The sequence below is a fragment of the Bubalus kerabau genome, chromosome 17 (assembly GCF_029407905.1).
Source record: "Bubalus kerabau isolate K-KA32 ecotype Philippines breed swamp buffalo chromosome 17, PCC_UOA_SB_1v2, whole genome shotgun sequence".
NCBI lineage: Eukaryota > Metazoa > Chordata > Mammalia > Artiodactyla > Bovidae > Bubalus > Bubalus kerabau.
The window spans coordinates 57697300-57717946 of NC_073640.1; the positions used below are offsets into that span (position 1 = coordinate 57697300).

The window sequence follows — 20647 nt, forward strand, 5'->3', positions numbered from 1 at the left end:
CCAATAGGCAGATGTGTAGAACCCTACTGTGTGCCCCGGAGGGCTGGAATGTTTGAGACCATCTTTAATGACTGTTGCAACGGGTTGTTTCTTGCTCTGAAATACCAGTCACACCTTCTGCAGATCCTCCTGTGAAAGGCACACGTTTTGACTCGTAGTTGGGCTTGTTTTCTTTATCTTTGTTGTTGTTCAGTCACTCAGTCGTGTCCCACTTTTTGCGACCCCACGGACTGCAGCACGCCAGGCTTTCTTTATATATTTTTGTAAAAGAATAGAATCATCATTGTCTGTTAGTGTCACAAGTAAAAAGTGGCCAAAAATCCCCCTCACTTATGCCCTTTGAATTGTGACTTTGCAGGTCCTCCTTTCAAGGGGTAGAGTCAGTTTCCCCTCTCCTTGAACTTGAGCTGGACTTGACCAGTAGAATATGGCAGACGTGATGCTATGTCAGTTCTGAGTCTACATTTTGAGAGTCTTTGTACCTTCCATTTGCTTCCCTGGAAAGTTGTCACTGCCATGGGAATAAGACTCAGCTAAGCCTGTTGCACTATAGTCCCTGGGGTCGCAAAGAGCCGGACACGACTGAATGACTTTCACTCACTCACAACCTGCTGCTGCAGGAGGGCTTCCCATATGGCCCTAGGGTTTGTAAGGAACCCACCTGCCAATGCGGGGGGAATAAGAGATTCGGGTTCCATCCCTGGGTTGGGATGACCTCCTGGAGGAGGGCGTGACAATCCCCTCCAGTATTCTTGCCTGGAAAATCCCATGGACAGAGGAGCCTGGCGGGTGACAGTCCATGGAGTTGCAGAGTCAGACACGACTGAAGTGACTGAGCTCGCGCACACAGCCTACTGGGGGATGAGCGCCTTCACCAGACAGACCACAAGCACCCATTCAGCTCCCAGAACAGAGCAGCCTACCCAGCCCCCAGTTGACTGCAGATGTAAGGATGAGCTCACTCAAGACAAAAACCCGTCTAGCTGACCCATGGACATGTAAGCAACAAAAATAGTTATTGGGGCTTACCTGGCGGGTCCAGTGGTTAAGACTGTGCTTCCACTGCAAGGGGCATGAGTTCAATTCCTGATTGGGGAACTAAAATCCCCCTTGCATGCAGAGCAGCCAAAAAAACCCCACCTCATAGTAGTTATTGTTTTCAACCATTATTATTTGGGGATATTTGTTACACAGCTGTTGGGGTCTGTTTGGGCTCCTGTAACAAATGATCAGAGACTGGGTGGCTTAAACAACAAATATTTATTTCTCATAGCTCTGGAGGCCGGAAAGTCTAGGATCAAGATGCCAACAGGTTCCGAGTCTGATGAGGGGTCACTTCCTGGTTTGTGGACACCTGTGTTCTTGCTGTGTCCTCATATGGCAGAAACAGACAGAGAGCTCTCTGAGATCTCTTTTATAAAGGCACCAACCCCATTCATCAGGCTTCCCTGGTGGCTCAGTGGTAAAGAATCCACCTGAAAGGCAGAAGACTCGGGAAGGAAATGGCAATCCACCCCCGTATCCTTGCTTGGGAAATCCCATGGACAGAGGAGACTGGTGGGCTATAGTCAGTGGGGTCACAAAAGAGTCAAACACGGCTGAGCGACTAAACAACAATGCCATTCGTGAGGAATTCCTCATGACTTAGTCACCCCAAAGGCCCTACCTCCTAGTTCTATCACATTTGAGATTAGGTTTCATCATATGAATTTTGAGGAGGGGGACACAAATATTCAGTGTGTAGCAATAGCCACAGTTAACTGATACGCTATGGGTTCTTCATTTCTTCTCTTGGTGCGACAATAAAGGTCTTGGAATATTTTAACCCTCTGTTATCCTGTCCTCTTTCAGGACAGGAGAGGAAAAATGTGCAGACCATGAGAAATCTCTTTGTTGTCGGTCCCCATCGCCTAGGAGCCCTGGGGCTTGTGGCTGTGGACGACTGAAGAGTTCACTCGCTGGCAGAGGATGGGAGCATGAAGGTTACCACCTAGGGATGCTTGGCACTGAGTTTGATAGGGAACCAGGGAAGAGTGTTTCTTGTTATCTACTCTCTGTTTTCTGATGTTCTAAAATCCCCACTTTGTTGTATTATTATAAAAATAATCAAAGTGAAGGGCTTCCCTGGCAGTCCATTGATTAGGACTCCACACTTCCAATGCAGGGGATGCGCGTTTGATCTTGGGGTCTAAGATTCCACATGCTGCAGGACCAAATAAATAAATGAATCTTGATAAAAATAATCAGTATGTGGTTTACATCAAGAGAGAAGAGGTGGCTGTAATTCTGGCCATCAGATCAATAGAAAGAGAAGGTGTTGTGAGGAAATGGAGAAGAGTGAGAGACAGGAAAAATGAAACATGGAAAGACCTGGGAGATGGGTTTGGGAGATGGAAATAGAGATGGAGACTGAGATGAAACTGAAATGAAGTCGCCGGCGTTCTGAGAGGTATAAACCGAGAAACGTCTAGACACATGTGGGGGGTTCCCAAGACAGCTGTCAGGTTCGGAGACTCACTAGAAGGAGAGCTCCCAGAAGTCTGAAAGGCTGCCATGACCACGTTTATGGTGTACTGCCGTGAAAAGCTAGAGATTAAAATCCACAAAGGTGAAAGGCGCACGGGCTAGAGTCCAGGAGAGGGCAGGCACAAGGTCCCCATGGGTCTGTCCCAGTGGAGTCGTAGGTCGGTGCTTCTTCCTTTCAGGCATGTCATGTGATGACCTGCACAGAGTATTGCCAGCCAGAGACGCTCCCCTGAGCCTCTGGGTCCAGGGTTTTCACTGGGGCTCAGTCACGTAGGCATGAAGAAGCCAGGGACCATTATTCTACCACACTGTTCCATGGAAAGCTAGAAAGAACAGAGGTATAAACTCCTGGTACTTGCAATGACATGATGAACTCCCCAGAGCGTTATACTGAATGATAGAAGCAGGTCAAAAGAAACCCGTCCACATACTGTATGCTTCCACCCATGTGAAATTCTAGAAGACGCAAGCTAATCTGTAGTGACACCACTGAGGGACTGAGCTGAACTGAACTGAATCTATAGTGACAGGAAGCAGATCAGTGGTTTCCTGAAAATGAGGGTGGAGGGAGTGAGGGGTAGATTGCAAAAGGCTACAGAGGAGCTTCTGGGTACCAAGGAAATGTTCGTTAAATCCATCGTGGTGATGGTTTCCCATGCATATTTCATTGTAAATATATGCTGTTTATGGTACCTCAATTATACTGCAATAAAGCTGCAAAAAAATAGTGTCTAGCCACTGTATTATTATATGGTTAATGTATTTACCAAGAGACTAATTAAATATCTTACTTCAGTTTCAAATCCTCAGCTTTCAGTCAATTGCCACAGTCACCCTACAGTCATTAAAACAAATTTTCTATTTGACCATGACCTTCTGACAATAACTCTATGAGGTAAATGTTCTTCCTTTCACTCTACGAATGAGGACTAGGGCTTACAGGGAGTCAGAAACCTGTCTAGAGTCATATTTGTTGTTGTTGTTCAGTCACTAAGTCGTGTCCGACTGTTTGTGACCCCGCCAGGCTCCTCTGTCCATGGGATTCTCCAGGCAAGAATACTGGAGTGGGTTGCCATTTCCTTCTCCAAGGGATCTTCCCAACCCAGGGATCAAACTGGCATCTCCTGCAAAGGCAGGCAGATTCTTTACCTCTGAGCCACCAGGGAAACCCCCATAGAATCATATTTCAAAGTTTATTTATCTGACTGCAAAGACCTCTGTGAGTTCTGAATTCTTTAAAAATATTGATATATAAACGACATAACATTATATTAGTTTCGGGGGCACAGCACGAGTCAACGTTTGTATATATTGTGAAATGATTGCCACAGTGAATCTAGCTGATATCTACACGATATGTTGTTACGACATGTTTTCCTGTGACGAGCACTTTCCAGATATGACCCTGGGAGCTCATATCTCACTCTGGTTTGCTTTGCATTTCCTTGATAATTAGTCAAGCTGAGCATATTCTCTTGGCCCTGTTGGCCATCTGTTACGTCTTCTTTGGAAAAACGTCTGTTCAGATTCTCTGCCCATTTAAAAATTAGACTGTTTGGATGAACTTACTTAACAAAACAGAAACAGACTTTGAGAGCGAGCTTATAGTTGCCGGTGGGTAGGGGAAAGGTTGGAGGAAGGGATAGTTAGAGAGTTTGGGATGGACATGTACTCACTGGTATATTTCTTTATTATTTTTTAAAATATGTACTCTTTTTGGCTGTGCTGGGTCTTGATTGCTGCATGGGCTTTTCTCTAGTTGCGGCGAGCAGGGGCTGCTGTCTAGGTACCGTGCGTGGCCTTCTTGCCCCAGCTCCTCCCGTGGTGGAGCGCGGGCTCCAGGGTGTGTGGACTCAGTATGTTTCGGCTCCCGGGCTCCAGAACACAGTCTCAGTAGCTGTGGCGTACGGGGGCTTAGTTGCTCCGAGGCATGTGGGATCTTCCTGTATCAGGAATCGAACCTGTGTCTCCTGCACTGGCTGAGGGATTCTTTACCACTGAGCCACCAGGGAAGCCCCCTCACTAGTATATGTAAGATGGATCACCAGCAAGGACCTACTGCACAGCACGTGGAGCTCTGCGCAGTGTTATGTGGCAGCCTGGATGGGAGAGGAGTTTGGGGGAGAATGGATATGTGTACATGCATGGCTGAGGCCCTTTGCTGTTCACCTGAAATTATCACAGCGTTGTTTGTTAATCGGCTATGCTGCTAAGTCGCTTCAGTCGTGTCTGACTCTGTGCGACCCCAGAGACGGCAGCCCACCAGGCTCCTCCGTCCCTGGGATTCTCCAGGCAAGAACACTGGAGTGGGTTGCCATTTCCTTCTCCAGTGCATGAAAGTGAAAAGTGCAAGTGAAGTCGCTCAGTCGTGTACGACTCTTTACGACCCCATGGACTGCAGCCTACCAGGCTCCTCCGTCCATGGGATTTTCCAGGCAAGAATACTGGAGTGGGGTGCCATTGCCTTCTCCTAATCGGCTATACCCCAGTACAAAATTAAAAAGTTAAAAAAAGCATTTGCTTTTTTGCTATTGAGTGGTGTGAATTCTTTACGTATTTTGGATGCTAACCCCGTATCGGATATGAGGTTTGCAGATGTCTCCTCCTGTTCAGGACACTGCATTTTAACTCTGTCGATAGCTTCCTTTGTTGTGCAGGAGCTTTTTAGTTTGATGCGGTCCCACTTGTTTATTCTTGCTTTTGTTGTCTTTGCTTTTGTGTCCACACCAGGCTCTCTGATTGTTTTTTACTCCCATGTTCCACTGAGTTTATCAGTTATATTCCTGCTACTGCTTTGAAAATTTATTTTAAAATTAACTTTAGTTTTAAAAAGTTCTTGGCTGCATTGTGTGGCATGTGGTGTCAGGGATCAAACTCTCGCCCCCTGCAATGGAAGCTCAGAGTCTTAATGACTGGGCTGCCAGGGAAGTCTCTGAAAGTTTTAATACCATCTTTTAGTGATTCCCCTTATTGAGAAGCAATACTGAATTCTTATTTTTTTTCTTGTTAGTGTTTGAATCATCGGGCTTCCCTGGTAGCTCAGCTGGTAAAGAATCCTCCTGCAATGCATGAAACCCCGGTTTGATTCCTGGGTTGGGGAGATCTTCTGGAGAAGGGATAGGCTACCCACTCCAGTAATCTTGGACTTCCCTGACGGCTCAGCTGGTAAAGAATCTACCTGCAATGCAGGAGATCTGGGTTTGATTCCTGGGTTGGGAAGATCCCCTGGAGAAGGGAAAGGTTCACTCGAGTATTCTGGCCTGGAGAATTTCATGGACTGTATAATCATATCAGTATCTATGTTTTCCCTCTAAACAAGACAAAATCTAAGCATCCTTTCATCTTCTCCTCTGCACTGTCCACCCACATCATGCACCTCCCATTTGGATATCATCTTGAGTTTTATATATAAATTTACATGGACAAGCATTTCTTTTTCTGAGTGGCTTGGATGGTAAAGAATCTACCTGCAATGTGGGAGACTCGGGTTTGATCCCTGGGTCAGGAAGATCCTCTGGAGAAGGGAATGGCTGCCCACTCCAGTATTCTTGCCTGGAGAATCCCATGGACAGAGGAGCCTGGTGGGCTACAGTCCAGGGGGTCGCAAAGGGTTGGACACAACTGAGCAACTAACATATTTTATATGGATAAACATTTGTTTTTCTGATAATTACCTTTTAAAACAATTCACCTTATTTCCGACAACTTGTCATTTCCTCCTGAATTAACTTCTGCTCTTGTTTGTTTCAAGTTCTTTCAAAAAGTGTCTATGGGAAGCAAGCTTTCTGAATTAACAAATATGACCTACCATTCATCTGGTTGTACCATTTTACATTGAGACAGCAGTTTAGCATTGCCTGGAGAATGTCACTCCGTTATCTCTTTGCATCTAGATTTGCTGTGGGAAGTTAGATGCTCTTTTTGGTGTTCTGAGACTCGCTCCCAGCGTTGGGGAGAGGTTTCCCACACTTCCAACAAACAGTTCTCAGAACATCAGCTGGGTGTCTGAGAATTCACCTCAATTCTGACTCTACCTACACAGAGATAGTCTCAGATGCGATGGGTTGAGGGCTGAGTCCTACAAGAATTCACACCTACCTTCTCCCACTTCCCCCACTTCATTTATTTTATTTTATAGTTTTTGGCTGCATCACACCGCAGCATGTGGGATCTTAGCTCAGTGACCGGCGATCGAACCCTCACTCCCTGCACTGGAAGCGCAGAGTCTTAACCATTGGACTGCCAGGGAAGTTCCCCCACTTCAGGTATCGGTTGCAAGCCTGTGCCTCTGATCACCCAGCTACAGATGGAGGTTTTTATGACCTTCTCCTTGGACTTCAGACACAAGTCACAAATCTAGGTTGTTACCTGAGCTTCTGACCAACTGGGCATAAACCAGAGGTTCCCAGGATCCTCTTCCTTGGGTTTAATTAATTTACTAGAGCAGCTCACAGAACTCAGAGAAGCATTTTACTTACTAGATCAATAGTTTATGATAAAAGGATATAACTGAGGGACAGCCAGAAAGAAGAGATGCATGGGGCAAGGAAAAGGCGAAGAGGGAGGGAAGGGAGTGGAGCTTCCATGAGAGGGCACCCCACTATCCCTGCATCTCCTGTGTTCACCAACCCGGAAGCTTTCTGAACGCCCTCCTTTTTGTTTTGGTATTTTATAGAAGCTTCACTGGGCTTCTCTGATAGCTCAGCAGTGAAGAATCTGCCTGCAGTGCAGGAGATGCAAGAGACGCAGGTTTGATCCCTGGGTTAGGAAGATCCTCCGGACGAGGGCATGACAACCCACTCCAGTATTCTTGCCTGGAGAATCCCATGGACAGAGGAGCCTGGCAGGCTACGGTCCATGGGGCACGAGTCAGACACGACTGAAGCGACACACACAGAGGCTTCACTACGTAGACATGATTGATTAACTCATCAACCATTGGTGATTGTTTCAACCTCTCTCCTCCCTGGAAATCAAGGGCCGGACTAAAGGTTTCAACCCCCATTCGTGGTTGGTTCCCCTGGCAACTAACCCCTATCCTTAGGTGCTTTGCAGGAATCACATTCATTAACAGAATCTCAGTTGTGACGGAAAGCAGCTTGTTATGAATAATAAGACACCCATTTCACCTTTAAGGCTCTGAAGCATTTTCAGAAAACCAAGGACAGGGAACTTCCCTGGTGGTCCAATGGCTAAGACTGTGCATTCCCAGTGCAGGGGGCCTGGGTTCGATCCCTGGTCAGGGAGCTAGATTCCACATACAGCTAAAGATCTAGCATGCCGAATGCTGCAGCTAAGAGTCGTTGTGACCAAACAAATTAATTAAATAAATAATAAATATTAAAAAAAAGAAAGAAAATGAGGATAAGAGATCAAGTACTTAAACAAGATTCTCCTATTGCTCTTAGTATTCAAGAAATTCCAAGGGTTTTGGGAACTGTGAGCAGGGAACTATGAGTGAAGACCAAATACACCTGAGAAATACATTTTAGTCATCTGAATGATTAAATAGATATATTTCTTATAAATCACAATATTGCAGGTGACAATCTGATTTTTATTCTTTAATAAAGAATCTTTTTTTTTTTTTTCTTTTCCTTTGCTGGAGACTTTTGTGATTTTTTCCTCTAGTTCTTTGGTATATTTTTTAGAAACTTTAGAAAAGTATTTATTTTTTGGCTGTGTCAGGCCTTAGCTGTGGCATGTGGGGTCTTTTGTGGTGGCCCATGGGCTTAGTCACCCTGTGGTATGTGGGATCTTAGTTCCCCAACAGAGGATGGAACCCACATCCTCTGCGTTGGAAGGAGGGTTTATAACCACTGGACCACCAGGGAAGTCCCTCTAGTTCTTTGGTATTTAAAAATTCCGCAAATATTTGTTCGATTTTCTTACTCCCTTCCCCTTCTCCATCACAGGTATCTGGCTCACTGTACAATAAATATTTCAGCATGAAGTATTGTGTCTTTAGTTCTTGGTTAAGATTCTTAGTTATTATCTATAACAATATATTAGCTGTAAAATTCTTACTATTCTGTTTTGGTTTTCTTTTTTTTCTCTTTATAGTTATTTTTTTTTTTCACGTAGTGTTACCCTATCTCTCTTTTGTCTTCCTCAGAAAGATTCTATATGCTAGAAGTGAGAATTTTTACTTATACCTTCTGCACATCTTGATTTTTTTTTCCTTCGAGGGTTTCTCTCTGTCCTTTACAGTTGCCTGTTGGGAGAGTTTTTTCAGCTCACTCATTTATTCTTTAGTTGGATCTGTTCTGCCATTTAACACACCTATTGAATTCTTTATTTCAGTAATTATATTGTTTATATCCCTTATTATCAGTTAGGTTCTACTTCATAAGGCTTCTTCAAATTTTCGATACCCTGCCATATGTCTCTAAGGATATTTATTATACTTGTTTCACATGCTTTATTAGCTCCACTTCATTGGGCATAGTTTCTTTCAAGCCTGACTGAGCTCTTTGAGCCTCCTGGGCATGCTGGTAATTTTACACTTCAGAAAAGGGAACAATTCAGTGGTCCTTAAAGCTGATCTGTTTTACGTTATTTTTCTCTGAGCATTGATTGAAAGGTGAAGGAGAGAAACTGCTTTTTATTCATAAAAAAAGTTATGGGGAGAAGGGAAATGATCGCTTCTGGCCACAGAGGAGACCCACTCTTCTGATAAAAATAAATCGTCAAGGATCATTTGTGTGTCGTAGAACTGTGGGTGCCCCTCCCCACCCCTCTTTGACCCACCTGCAGCTGGAGCGGACAGCTCCCAGCACACGGACAGCACCTGCGTCACTCAGCACCCGCGTCACTCAGCACCCACGTCGTTCCGAGCGACTTTTTCTCTGGCTTCACTCAGTTTTCTTGTTAAGTTACAGGAGGAAGAATTTAATGTCTCCTGGGGCGACCTGTACCCAAAGGCAACGAGAGTGATCGCATTAATGCCCTCGCCTCTCCATCCTTCAGTAGCAACATCCCGAGGCACGTTCTGCCTGGTTCCTCAGAGTCTCAACAGGGTTGAGCCCAGTTGCCCACGGCTGCACCCCACAGATTAGCTTACTCCTTTATTTTTATTTTTTGGCTATGCTGAGTCTTTCTTGCTGAGCCCAGATTTTCTCTAGTTGTGGCAAGCCGGGGCTACTCTTCCTTGCAGTACGCAGGCTTCTCATTGTGGTGGCTTTTTCCTTTTTTTCACTGTTGTGGAACACAGGCTCTAGGCACATGGGCTTAGTTCCTCCATGGCATGTGGAACCTTCCCAGACCAGGGATCGAACCCATGTCCCCTGCATTAGCAGGCGGATTCCCATCCACTGCTCCACCAGGGAAGTCCTAGCTCACCCTTGATTGACTCTTCTCCCTTCTCTGACTCAGTGCTCTATGTCTCCAGGCCTCCACTCCACTCCTTGGGACCTCCACTCCCAAGGTCACCTCCTAAATAGTTCAGTTCAGTTCAGTCACTCAGTCATGTCCAACTCTTTGTGACCCCATGAATCGCAGCACGCCAGGCCTCCCTGTCCATCACCAACTACCGGAGCCTACCCAAACTCATGTCCTTCGAGTCGGTGATGCCATCCAACCATCTCATCCTCTGTCGTCCCCTTCTCCTCCTGCCCCCAATCCTTCCCAGCATCAGGGTCTTTTCCAATGAGTCAACTCTTCACATCAGGTGGCCAAAGTATTGGAGTTTCAGCTTCAACATCAGTCCTTTCAATGAATACCGAGGACTGATCTCCTTTAGGATGGACTGGTTGGATCTTCTTGCAGTCCAAGGGACTCTCAAGAGTCTTTTCCAACACCACAGTTCAAAAGCATCAATTCTTTGGTGGTCAGCTTTCTTTACAGTCCAACTCTCACATCCATACATGACCACTGAAAAACCATAGCCTTGACTAGACGGACCTTTGTTGGCAAAGTAATGTCTCTGCTTTTGAATATGCTATCTAGGTTGGTCATAACTTTCCTTCTAAGGAGTAAGTGTCTTTTAATTTCATGGCTGCAATCACCATCTGCAGTGATTTTGGAGCCCCAGAAAATAAAGTCTGTTTTCCCATCTATTTCCCATGAAGTGATGGGACCGGATGCCATGATCTTCGTTTTCTGAATGTTGAGCTTTAAGTTAACTTTTTCACTCTCCTCTTTCACTTTCATCAAGAGGCTTTTGAATTCCTCTTCACTTTCTGCCATAAGGGTGGTGTCATCTGCATATCCGAGGTTATTGATATTTCTCCCGGCAATCTTGATTCCAGCTTGTGCTTCTTCCAGTCCAGCGTTTCTCATGATGTACTCTGCATATAAGGTAAATAAGCAGGGTGACAATATACAGCCTTGACGTACTCCTTTTCCTATTTGGAACCAGTCTGTTGTTCCATGTCCAGTTCTAACTGTTGCTTCCTGACCTGCATACAGGTTTCTCAAGAGGCAGATCAGGTGGTCTGGTATTCCCATCTCTTTCAGAATTTTCCACAGTTGATTGTGATCCACACAGTCAAAGGCTTTGGTATAGTCAATAAAGCAGAAATAGATGTTTTTCTGGAACTCTCTTGCTTTTTCCATGATCCAGCGGATGTTGGCAATTTGATCTCTGGTTCCTCTGCCTTTTCTAAAACCAGCTTGAACATCAGGAAGTTCATGGTTCACGTATTGCTAAAGCCTGGCTTGGAGAATTTTGAGCATTACTTTACTAGCGTGTGAGATGAGTGCAATTGTGCGGTAGTTTGAGCATTCTTTGGCATTGCCTTTCTTTGGGATCGGAATGAAAACTGACCTTTTCCAGTCCTGTGGCCACTGCTGAATTTTCCAAATTTGCTGGCATATTGAGTGCAGCACTTTCATAGCATCATCTTTCAGGATTTGGAATAGCTCAACTGGAATTCCATCACCTCCACTAGCTTTGTTCGTAGTGATGCTTTCTAAGGCCCACTTGACTTCACACTCCAGGATGTCTGACTCTAGGTCAGTGATCACACCATTGTGATTATCTGGGTTGTGAAGATCTTTTTTGTACAGTTCTTCTGTGTATTCTTGCCACCTCTTCTTAATATCTTCTGCTTCTGTTAGGTCCATACCATTTCTGTGCTTTATTGAGCCCATCTTTGCATGAAATTTTTCCTTGGTATCTCTAATTTTCTTGAAGAGATCTCTAGTCTTTCCCATTCTGTTGTTTTCCTCTATTTCTTTGCATTGATCGCTGAAGAAGGCTTTCTTATCTCTCCTTGCTATTCTTTGGAACTCTGCATTCAAATGGGAATATCTTTCCTTTTCTCCTCTGCTTTTTGCTTCTCTTCTTTTCACAGCTATTTGTAAGTCCTCCTCAGACAGTCATTTTGCTTTTTTGCGTTTGTTTTTCTTGGGGATGGTCTTGATCCCTGTCTCCTGTACAATGTCACGAACCTCCATCCATAGTTCATCAGGCACTCTGTCTATCAGATCTAGTCCCTTAAATCTATTTCTCACTTCCACTGTATAATCATAAGGGATTTGATTTAGGTCATACCTGAATGGTCTAGTGGTTTTCCCTACTTTCTTCAATTTAAGTCTGAATTTCGCAATAAGAAGTTCATGATCTGAGCCACAGTCAGCTCCTGGTCTTGTTTTTGCTGACTGTATAGAGCTTCTCCATCTTTGGCTGCAAAGAATATAATCAATCTGATTTCGGTGTTGACCATCTAGAGTCTTCTCTTGTGTTGTTGGAAGAGGGTGTTTGCTATGACAGTGTGTTCTCTTGACAAAACTCTATTAGACTGCTTCATTCCGTATTCCAAGGCCAAATTTTCCTGTTACTCCAGGTGTTTCCTGACTTCTTACTTTTGCATTCCAGTATCCTATAATGAAAAGGACATCTTTTTTGGGTGTTAGTTCTAAAAGGTCTTGTCTCCCAAGTTGTATTCTTGGAGTCTACTCTTGGGGAAACTCAAGAGAAACTCCACTTCTCTCTATATCTTGTCTATTTTTATTCTTCTTGTGTGTGTATCTGTGTGTGTTTTCACAGACTTTGTCGTCTTCTTGGGGGAGCCTATTAAACAGTTAAAAATTAGAGAGTAATATATATATTACTCATTTCCAAGAACACATCTCTGCCTTCATTTCAGAGTTCCAGCAGATTGCAAACATATGCACCCACAGCCCAATACAGATAGACTCTGAAAAGGAGAGGGCTTCCCAGGTCATGCAGTTGGTAAAGAACCTGCCTGCCAAAGCAGAAGACGTAAGAGACATGGATTCAATCCCTGGGTCAGGAAGATCCCCTGGAGTAGGAAGTGGCACCTCACTCCAGTATTCTTGCCTGGAATATTTCATGGACAGAGAAACCTGGTGGACTGCAGTCCACTGGGTCCTAGAGAATCAGACACGACTGAGCAGGAACACATACTCAGGATGAAAGGGAGAAGGCTGAGAGCATCTCCACAGGAGGGCAGCATTTGTACAGTGAGGGCGGACGGCACCTTGATCAGTTTCTCCCAGGCATGCTCTGGTCCAGCACCTCTTAGCCCTTAAGGTGCCCAGGAACCACCTGGGTCTCTTCTTAAAATGCAGCTTGTCATTTAGTAGTGCAGGGGTGGGGTCTGAGATTCACATTTCTTACAAAACCAGGAGATGCTGATGCTGGGGTTTGTGGTTGCCCCTTGACCAGTGAGGGGCTTAAAGATGGACTTAAAGATGGATAACGAAGGAGGTACCATGTCACCCCACCTGACCCATTTTATCAGGCTTCCCCTGAACCCAGCTCTTTTTTAAAAAGTTGAATATTTTAAAAGGGATTGAACCCGATTCCCTTGCACTGGAAGCATGGAGTCTTAACCACTGGACTGTCAGGGAATTCCCTCATATGGTCAATTTCTTATGAAATTAAACATGCACTCACCATATGACCCAGAAATCCCACTCCTTAGGGACCTACCCTGAAGCTTCTCTGGGCCTCCATTAGCCTGTCTGCAAAATGGGAATCTCAGGTGGCTCAGTGGTAAAGAATCCACCTGCCAATGCAGGAGATGCAAGACATGTGGATTCGATCCCTGGGTCGGGATGATCCCTGGAAAAGGAAATAGAAACCGACTCCAGTTTTCTTGACTGGAAAATCCCGTGGAGAGAGGAGCCTGGTGGGGTTCAGTCCCTGGGGTCACAAAGAGTCGGACACAACTTAGTGACCAAAACCAAAAACAACACAGGATCACAGAACACCCTGTGGAGAATATTTGCAGAAGCTTTTAAAGTAATTGTTCCCAACGGGAAACAACTCATCCTTCCACTGGTAAATGGATACACAGACTGTGAAACACCCAGACAATAAAAAACTCCTCAGCTATTAAAAGGAACTTGTGGTCCATGCCATGACATGCATGAATTTTAAACATCTTATGCTACAGGAAAGAACTGACATTCAGAAGCCTGGATACTGTTCGGTTCCATTTTATAGGACATTCTGGATAAGACAGAACTTTGGTGATGGAGAATAGATCAGTGGTTGCCAGGGGTTACAGGTGGCAGTGGTGTTGACAGAGAGGAAGCCCCAAGGGAATTTTGGAAGGCAATGTGTCTTGTTTGTGGTAATGGCTACATGACTCAATGCCTTTGTTAAGACTCATAGACTGGGAATTTCCTGGCGGTCCAGTGCTTAGGATTCTGTGCTTTCACTGATGAGGGCTCAGGTTCAATCCCTGGTCTCCAAATTGAGATCCCACAAGTTATGTAACTGGAGCAAAAAAAAAAAAAATCCATAGACCTGCTCCCCTAAATGAGAGGAGTTCATTTGTCTGTAAGTTAAAAATAAATTAATAGAAATTTTAAAAATGACAGAATCTTTCAGTTCAGTCATTTCAGTTGCTCAGTCGTGTCCGACTCTTTGCTACCCCATGAACTGCAGCACGCCAGGCTTCCCTGTCCATCACCAGTTCCTGGAGTCCACCCAAACCCATGTCCATTGAGTCAGTGATGCCATCCAACCATCTTATCCTCTGTTGTCCCCTTCTCCTCCTGCCCTCAATCTTTCCCATCATCAGGGTCTTATAAATGAGTCAGCTCTTCGCATCAGGTGGCCAAAGTATTGGAGTTTTAGCTTCAACATCAGTCTTTTCAATGAACACTCAGGACTCATCTCCTTTAGGATGGACTGGTTGGATCTTCTTGCAGTCCAAGGGACTCTCAAGAGTCTTCTCCAACACCACAGTTTAAAAGCATCAATTCTTCGGTACTCAGCTTTTTATATAGTTCACCTCTCGCATCCATACATGACCACTGGAAAAACCAAAGCCTTGACTAGACAGACCTTTGTTGACAAAGTAATGTCTCTGCTTTTTAATATGGTGTCTGCTGCTGCTGCTAAGCCGCTTCAGTCATGCCCAACTTGTTGCGACCCCATAGATGGCAGACCACCAGGCTCCCCAGTCCCTGGGATTCTCCAGGCAAGAACACTGGGGTGGGTTGCCATTTCCTTTTCCAATGCAGGAAAGTGAAAAGTGAAAGTGAAGTTGCTCAGTCGTGTCCGACTCTTTGCAACCCCATGAACTGTGGCCTACCAGGCTCCTCCATCCATGGGATTTTCCAGGCAAGAGTACTGGAGTGGGGTGCCATCACCTTCTCCAAATATGCTATCTAGGTTGATCATAACTTTCCTCAAAGGAGTAAGCGTATTTAATTTCATGGCTGCAATAACCATCTGCAGTGATTTTGGAGCTCAAAATAACAGAATCTTAGAACTGACATTTTATGGGAATTCCCTGGCAGTCTAGTGGTTAAGACTCAGCACTTTCACTGCTGTGGGCCTGGGTTCAATTCCTGGTCAGGGAACTGAGATTCAAAAAAAAAGGAAAAAAAAGAAAAGAACTGGTAAGTTTTAAAGTCAGAGATGCTTCTGCTCTTCATACACTTAAACAATTTTAGAATTAGAAACTTCTAGAATTTTCAGAGTAGTAATAATAATAGCTCCCATTCTGAATTCCATCAGGGTTAGCACTTCTTATCTTTTTTTGTTGTTTTATAAATTGTATTTATTTATTTTGGCCATCCCTTGCCGCAGGTGGGATTAATTCCCCTGACCAGGAATCGAACCCATGCCCCTGCAGTGGAACTGTGGAATCTTAACCACTGGGCCATAGGGAAGTCTCAGCACTTCTTTACCTGTTTCTGTTATTGTGAGATGCTAGGAACAGCATGGTCACCAGGCAATGGCTTAGGGAGCTTTGGCTATTATTATTATTATTGCTGGTGGTGGTGTTTTCCGCCAGCCTTTGAGAGCCCCTCTCTTTAAGGCATCCTCCGGAGTTCTCCTCCCAGGCCCCCCCTGGTGTTTATTGCCACCTCATGGGTCTCAGTTTCCACAGTGTTGAAAGTTCTGGTGAACCAGTCTGGCCAGGGTCAGAAGACTGTATGGACCCAAGCATTGCTGCCTACAGTGAAGGAGGAAACAGACAGAGCTGGACTCCATTGTAGGCCAGGCTGCGAACATTAGGCTACACGCAGGGTCACCCTCCCAATGGACTTCGACCTTTGTACCTGGTGTCTATAGAAAAGGCATACCAATGGAAAACCAGACCTCCTGGATAAAAGAGACTCAGGACTTGTACCTGGACTCTCCGACACCTAAAAGAATACGCTAATTATCTCTAAAGACATTCCATTATGTTTATGGGGTATGACCACAGGCCTATTGATAAATGTCCACTGTTTAACTACCTAGGCTTATGACACATGAATCATGGGTTAAGTTTGGTCAGATCTCGCTTTTACCTTGTCCAGACTAGTTTCAAGGAATTTGGGGAGGTGGGTTTGAGCATGTACACTTAGGGTTTTCACAAAAACTGGTTGGAGTCCTTGGCAAAGAGGAGACTCTGCCTTGGGCCTGCCAGTGTAATAAACTGCACTCCATTATTTGCATTGTCCTTCTGAGTGAGCTTGTTTCCTGGAACACATGGCTGCAGGAATAGGTCCGCCACATCCTGCCTTGGAAGCCACGGTGCCCACAGTTGAGAGCCTCTGCGTAGATTGCTGACATCTGACTGGCTCTGGGCTTCCTGTGGCCGCTGGCAGGCTGGTGGCTGGCCACGGCTGCCCTTGGGGTGTGGTGGCTTTGGCCATCTGCTCAGCCCTGCCCCTCCAGATGGGGTCAGCTCTGCACGGCCCTAGAGACTTGGGGTCATAAAACCCTATGAGTCTGTATGCCACTTGGTCATAACCTTTTTTCTGCTCTTTGCCTTTCCACTGGGTAGATTTTAATCCTCTCGACACACAATGTGAGAGTTGCGAGTTAAATTTTATTTGGGGGCAAAATGAGGGCTTCCCAGGTGGTGCTAGTGGTAAAGAATCTGCCTGCCAAGGCAGGAGACATAAGAGATGTGAGTTCGATCCCTGGGTCATAAAGATCTCCTAGAGGAGGGCATGGCAACCCAGTCCAGTATTCTTGCCTGGAGAATTTACATGGATAGAGGACCCTGGTGGGCTAAAGTCCATGAGGTCAAAAAGAGTCAGACATGACTGAAGTGACTTAGCATGCATGCATGAGGGCTGCAGCCTGCGAGACAGCACCTCAGATAGCTCTGAGAGACTGCTCCAAAGAGGCAGTGAGGAAAGGTCAATATATAAGGTTTCGGTGAAGGGAGAGTTCAGTGCAATCAAGCACTTACTCTACAAGAGGTTTTCTGCAAGTAGGAGGAGCTGATGTCATGCTGAAGGGATTTAGTGCTTCTCTAGAGATGAGGAGATGCAGGGATTGGGATCACGCAATCAGTTCCCTGAAAATATCTAACTATCTAAGGACCTGTTCCACCAGTTTCCCTGGAGGGCAGAGTGTCTCACTCTCCACCCTGAATTCCCCTCAGGGCGTGTGGAAGGTCAACAGCTCAGGAGCATGGGGTTCAGTCTGTGCAGAGGCAGATGGCAAATGCTCTTGGCAAGTGCCAGTTTGTAGTTGAGATGGTAAAGAATCCACCTGCAATGCAGGAGACCTGGGTTTGAACCCTGGGTTGGGAAGATCCCCTGGAGGAGGGCATGGCAACCCACTCCAGTATTATTGCCTAGAGAATCCCCATGGCCAGAGGAGCCTGGCGGGCTACAGTCCATGGGATCATAAAGAATCGGAGACGACTGAGCGACTAAGCACACAGCACCTACTTAAAAATTTTTTTTCCTGAAATATAGTTTTTTTTTTCAATATAGTACCTATATTTTCATTTTACAGATTTTTAAATCAAGTGTGGGGAAAAGTTTGTGCTCAATTAGAGATCACAGTCTATAGAATCCAAAGAACTAAGGTTTGAGTCCTGATTCTATCCAAACTGTTTCTGCTTCCTGCCCTTGAGTGAGTCATTCATCAATTCCTTTGTTTCTGAGGCAGAGGGAGCAGTACTAGGATTTTCAGTCAGGCCAGTGCCCCTCACCCCTGCTTTGTTCAGGCATCAACTGTAATTAACAATACACTTTGCAGGACTTCCCTGGTGGTATGGAGTAAGACTCTGTACTCCCAAGGCAGCGGGGGGCCTGGGTTCGATTCCTGGTTGGGGAACTAGATCCCGTATGCTGTAACAAAAAGATCCCACATGCTGCAACTAAGACCTGGAGCAGCCAAAGAAATAAATAAAGAATAGTGCATTTCGCTTAACACGATTTTTAATTTTTCATGATTATTATTTGAACATATAATACATAAAAAATTGTTGAGATGTTCTACAATCATTTTTTTTTCAATAAGTCTTGGCAATCTGGTGTGTTTTATACTCAGAGCACATCTCAATTTGGACTCACCACGTTTCTATAACTCAGTAGTTGAATATGGCTGGTGGCTGCTGTGTTGAACAGCCTGGGTCTGGGTCTTGAGGAGCAGAATGAGGGGACACCAGCATCAAGGTTGCACATGCTGACAACACCCACCCTGCCCTGCAATTCCATTGTTAGAGAGTTGTCTGCAATAAATCCTCATACACAGGCACCAGGATGCATGTGCTAGCGTGCTTCCTGTGACATGGAAAAAAATATTGGAAATCACCTGAAGTTCCAACAGGGAAGCTTCAAACTAACAATGGACTTACGGCGCTATTAAAACAACATGAGATGCTTCAGTGAACTTACAAAAACATCGTTCTGAAAAAAGTGATCGAAGCACGTTATCGGAACAATTGATGAATTGGGAATGAGGACGGCAGCTTACATAAGGTGACCTGTTACACATTTCCTTATTGCTTTTATACTGTCCTGGCCACTTCTTGTTACATTCGAATTCGCACCACCATAAGGTGGTGGCTCAGATGGTAAAGAATCTGCCTGCAGTGCGCCTGGGTTCGATCCCTGGGTTGGGAAGAGCCGCTGGAGAATGGAATGGCAACCCACTCCAGTCTTCTTGCTTGGAGAATTCCATGGACGGAGGAGCCTGGCTGGTCACAAAGAGTCTGCCACGACTGAGTGACTAATACTTTCACTCTCAAAAAGTTGTAAGAATTATTCTGAGAAGCGGTTAATAACTTCTCCAAGGGTCCAGGACATAGAAAATGTTAAGAACCTGTGATTTTAAGGCAATGCCCAGTTCAGTTCAGTTCATTTCCTCAGTCGTGGCAGACTCTTTGCGACCCTATGAATTGCAGCACGCCAGGCTTCCCTGTCTATCACCAGCTCCCAGAGCTTGCTCAAACTCATGTCTGTCGAGTCAGTGATGCCATCCAACCATCTCATCCTCTGTCGTCCCCTTCTCCTCCTGCCTTCAATCTTTCCCAGCATCAGGGTCTTTTCCAATGAGTCAGTTCTTCGCCGCAGGTGGCCAAAGTACTGGAACTTCAGCTTCAGCATCAGTTCTTCCAATGAATATTCAATATTCAGGACTGATTTCCTTTAGCCATGCCCAACTGTGGTCCAAAAATCTTAATAATCACGAGGGTATGGCCTGGCCTTCTGACTTTCCTCCAGCTCACGCGCCCTCTTAAGGTCAGAGTTGGTACAACAACCATGCATTCCTATCAGCCAAGAATCCCCTAGGCAAAGACCTTTAAAATCCTCGCTGAGTCAAGTCCACCGCACATGGCTTCATCTAGTGGAACCAAACTTTGCCAGACATCGTGCACTCACATGTCCATTCCCAAACACAAGCACCACATTTGTAAAAGTCTAGGAGAGTATATTCTAAAATGTTAATTTCAGAAGGGTGAAGGTCAGGGGATTTTTCAGTGCTTTATTGGTGGGGAGTATGGAGGGGAGTACATTTCTGGATTGTTCAAATGTTTACATGGATCATCTCTGCTATGAAAAGAAAGCTAGATCTGCACAAATTGAAGCTTGCTGTGGAAGAATACTTTTTGGGCAGGAAGGATGTGGGTGATCTATTGGAGCGTTGCAGATGAGCGTGGGAAAAATGAAGCTGTTTCTACACTCAAGGTAATAATCATGCTCCATTGCTATAGACTGAAAAGTCGTTCCCAGGGATGTTTGCCTCCTAATGACTGAAACCTGCAGGGTGACTTTAGGTAGAAAAAGGGACGTGGCAGATAAACTAATGATCTTGAAATGGAAGATTATCCTGGATTATTTAGAGGGTTCTTTTGGGGGGCCTGCACGGGGTTTTTGTAGGTGGCTCCACCTGCCAATGCAGGAGACGCAGGAGACTCAAGTTTGATCCCTGGGTCGGGAAGATCCTCTGGAGGAGGAAATGGCAACCTACTCCAGTATTCTTGCTTGGTGAATCTCATGGACAGAGGAGCCTGGCAGGCTACAGTCCGTGGAGTCATAGAGTGGGACACAGCTGAGTGACTGAGCCTACACATGTGGGTCTTCGTTGCTTTGTGTGGGCTTTCTCTAGTTGCAGTAAGGGGAGGCTACTCTTGTTGTGGGGCTCAGCTTTCTCACCGTGGTGGCTTCTCTTGTTGCGGAGCATGGGCTCTAGGCGCCTAGACTTCAGTCATTGTACCATGCAGTTTTCGTAGTTGTGGCTCTCAGACTTAGTCACTCCACAGCATGTGAAATCTTCCCGGGCTGGGGATCAAACCCATGTCCCCTGCATCGACAGGCAGATTCTTATCCACTGCACCTCCAAGGAAGTACCCTAGAGGGTTCTTAAATGTAATCACAAGGGTGCTTATACCAGGGAGGCAGAGGGAGACTTGTGATCCGCAGTTGGAGGGAAGGCGATGTCTCTGGCCTTAGAGGC

The 20647-nt window shown here is 45.4% G+C and overlaps 1 non-coding gene across 1 annotated transcript; it reads left to right on the forward strand.

The window, feature by feature from the left end:
* The first annotated feature begins 15239 nt into the window (after nucleotides 1-15239).
* TRNAE-UUC (transfer RNA glutamic acid (anticodon UUC)) lies at nucleotides 15240-15312 on the forward strand. Its single transcript has one exon. It is a non-coding gene; the product is annotated as a tRNA-Glu (tRNA).
* Nucleotides 15313-20647: the final 5335 nt, after the last annotated feature.